Here is a 3,346-nt window from a genome sequence, read left to right as displayed (position 1 = left end):
TTGGTGTTGGGCATGGACCTGGGGCCCGGCTCCAAGCATTGTCTACCCCTGAGCTGCACACCCACTTCTTGTACTAAACTTTCATTCTTGTCCCATTCTGACAGCCCTACAGTCACATGGTGAAGGCGACTTCTGGAGAGAGAGAGAATAGACACAGAGATTGGGGCCAACGACACAGGGCACCCTGGGCCTGCCCTGATAGCAGGGAACAATGGTGGGCACCGGTTGCAAGGAAGAGGGGGCCAGAAAGCCTGGGGCTTCCCTCGGTGTGGGGCATGGGAAACTGGCAGAATGAGAGGCCGTGCAATGCTCATGGGGCGTGTGAGGAGAAGAAAGGCAGATGGACCCCTCAATAGTCTAGACTGAGCCTTTTAAGCTTCAGCTGTCTCAGAATCTATGAGTGGGAGGCCGATTGTTCTCCCCAGTGACCATATCTAGAGCTTCATGCTAGACAAGTCCTCTAGTCACTGAGCCATGGGGGATTCTAGGCAGGGGCTCTACCACTGAACCACGCCCCCAGGCCCTCACTGGAGGATTCTAGGCAGGGGCTCTACCACTGAGCCACGCCCCAGCCCCTCACTGGGGGATTCTAGGCAGGGGCTCTACAGCTGACCTACATCCCCATCTAGAATCCTATAAGTCTCCATGACTCTGAGATAGTGGATCTACATAAAATACCTAAGCAAATCAACTTGAAGATTTAAGAGGCTTCCTTTTGGCTCAGTTTCCAAGGCTTCAGCCCATGATGCTTGGCATCATAGCTATAGGCCGGTGCTCAGAGTTTCTTTGCTCCGGGAATACATGACAGGTGAGGCTGCTTACCTCATGGTACCCAAGCAGTGACACACAGACTAACCATGGCGTACACACTCCTACCCCTACGTCATATTGTGAACCCATTAACGGAGCAATCTACTGATGCCTTCAGGCCCTTATGACCCGATCCCGTCCTAAAAGCTTTCTGTAGAGACAAGGCCTCACACAGCCTGCCTTGACGTTGAACTACATCTTGAAGAATCTCACACTTCCGATCCTCCTGCCTCCACCTCCTGAGTGATGGGATTACAGGTGTATACCACACATCTGGTTAATGGGTGCTGGGGATGGAGCCAAGGCTTCCTGGATGCTGGGTGAGCATCCTACCGAAGATGAGCTGCACCCCAGTTCCCCTCCTCTGAATGCTGCATTGAGGACCCATGCCTCTTTTTGGTGCTTAAGATCCAAGCCACGGCAGCATGGATGAGCATGGTTACCAGGATTAGGCTGAAAGGCTGGAGGGTGTGTCTGGTGTTGGGTGGGGGGATCCGATAACACATGGTTGTGACTGGTACGTCTGCCACAAGGGGTGAGACTACTGGGCTTAGTCTCCTAGTCACTTTTGAGGGCCTTCCTCTGTGGGTGGTTCTTGGTGGTGGTCCCATGAACGGTGGTACACAGAAGTGATCAGGACTCTGGCCTGGACTCCCTGTTAAGGGTCACAAGTGTTCAACCTAAGAGAAAGCCAGGGGGTGGTGGTGCATACCTTTAATCTCAACACTCAGAAGACAGAGGCAAGTGGATCTCTGTGAGTTCAAGGGCAGGCTGGTCTATGGAGTGCGTTCTAGGGCATTCAGAGTTATTCACAGTAAACCTGTATTAAAAATAAATGAGTTGCTGGGAGTGCAGAAGAACCACTGAGGCCTACAGGTTGTGGGGAAGCCGATTTGCAGCTTGCTGCCCAGTGTGGCCAACTTAGAATGGACTGGAAATAACTGAAAGACGGGTATTTCTGAGCTGTGGAGTCAGAGGTGTGAACACAGCAGTGAGATGAGAAGTCAAATTTGGGGTTCCTGAGAGGCAGAGAGGCAGGGTCAGGTGAACGGATGGGATCAGCCACACACCCATGACCGGTGGTTCCGGAAGAGACTCTGAGTCCTGGGCGGGCTGGGAAGCTCGCAATAGAAACAGCCTGGCCGCCTTTTGGAGAGCCGCCTGCAGGGGAGGTAGCAAAGGAAGTGTTCTGCGGCTCTGCCTCATGCTCTGTGCAGAGGAGGCTGGGCTGAGATCCAGCTTGGCAGTTACGCCCTGTGAAACCTTCCAAGCTTCGTGAAGCTCCCAAGAAGGTTCTGGAGACTGCACAAAGCAGGTGGCAGACGAGGATGTGGGACAAGGGAGCTGGGCTCACCCAAGTCGGACCCATCTGCTTCTTGAGGATTCCCAGATCTGAGGATAGCTCTAGCCTTGGGTGACCTGGCCCTAGCAAACAGCCCCAGACTGAAGGTTCCCTTTCCCTGGGAAGATTATGGGGGGTGAACTCACTTTGCTTTGTAAAAGGACTTTCTCTCCCCTCGTGTGTGTGTGTGTGCGTGCGTGCGTGCGTGTGTGTGTGTGTGTAAGCACGGAAGTCACAGGACAACTTGAATTAATTCTCTCCTCCCATCTTTATCTGTTCTTGGGATTGAACTCAGGGCACCAGGCTTGTATGCAAGTAACTTTACCCAGAACTCCCTTTCCCAGGAAGCCTCTCTCCCTTGTTTTGTCTCTATCAGAATTACTTAGGGGTACTCATGGCCCTACCTGCACCAAAGGGGCTGCAGGGGTATAAAAAGCCCAGACCTGGCTGTGTGTGGTAGGGAATACCTGAAATTGCAGCAGTTGGGAGGCAGAAGCAGGATCAGGAGTTCAGGGCTGTCTTCAGCTACACAGAGGCTCAGCTGGGGCTGTCCTGGGGAAGGGGTAGAAGCACTTGCCTTGTATGCTTGAAGCCCTGTGTTTAACCCCTAGAACTAGAAAGAAACCTTTGAGGCCAGCCCCAATGGCTCAAAAAAAAAAAAAAGTCTCAAGAGAAAACAAACAAAAGCACCCACTACAATAAAAGCTCCAGCTCAGGGCTGGAGAGATGACTCAGTGGTTAAGAGCATTGGGTGCTCTTGCAGAGGACCTGGTTCAACTCCCAGCACCCACATGGTGGCCCACAACCACCTGTAACTTCAGTTCCAGGGGATGCAGCGCCCTCTACTGGTCTCTGTGGGCACAAGCCCTGTGTGTGATGCACAGATATACATGCAGGTGCTTATACATATTAAAGAAGCACAGACCTTCAGCAGGTCCCTTCTAGATCTATGCTCTAAATTAGCCCATGACCCTGTACCCTATGGATTGCTGACATCCCAAACTCAGGGAATCCTAGCTCCGTGTGGGGCTGCGATGGGGAGTCTCACCACAAGTCTTAAGGTCGGGAGGGATGCAGTAGGCTCTTTATCAGCTCTCTTCTACTCCCTCAGCCAATGGGTCCCCACTTCCTGTCTCCCTTCTCCACTCCATCCCCTCAGTTTCTTGGAGTTCAGACCTTGTTCTGTGCCTGCAG

Source organism: Microtus ochrogaster, linkage group LG4, assembly GCF_000317375.1.
Source record: "Microtus ochrogaster isolate Prairie Vole_2 linkage group LG4, MicOch1.0, whole genome shotgun sequence".
In the NCBI taxonomy this organism is placed as follows: Eukaryota; Metazoa; Chordata; class Mammalia; order Rodentia; family Cricetidae; genus Microtus; species Microtus ochrogaster.
This window is presented reverse-complemented; position numbering follows the sequence as displayed.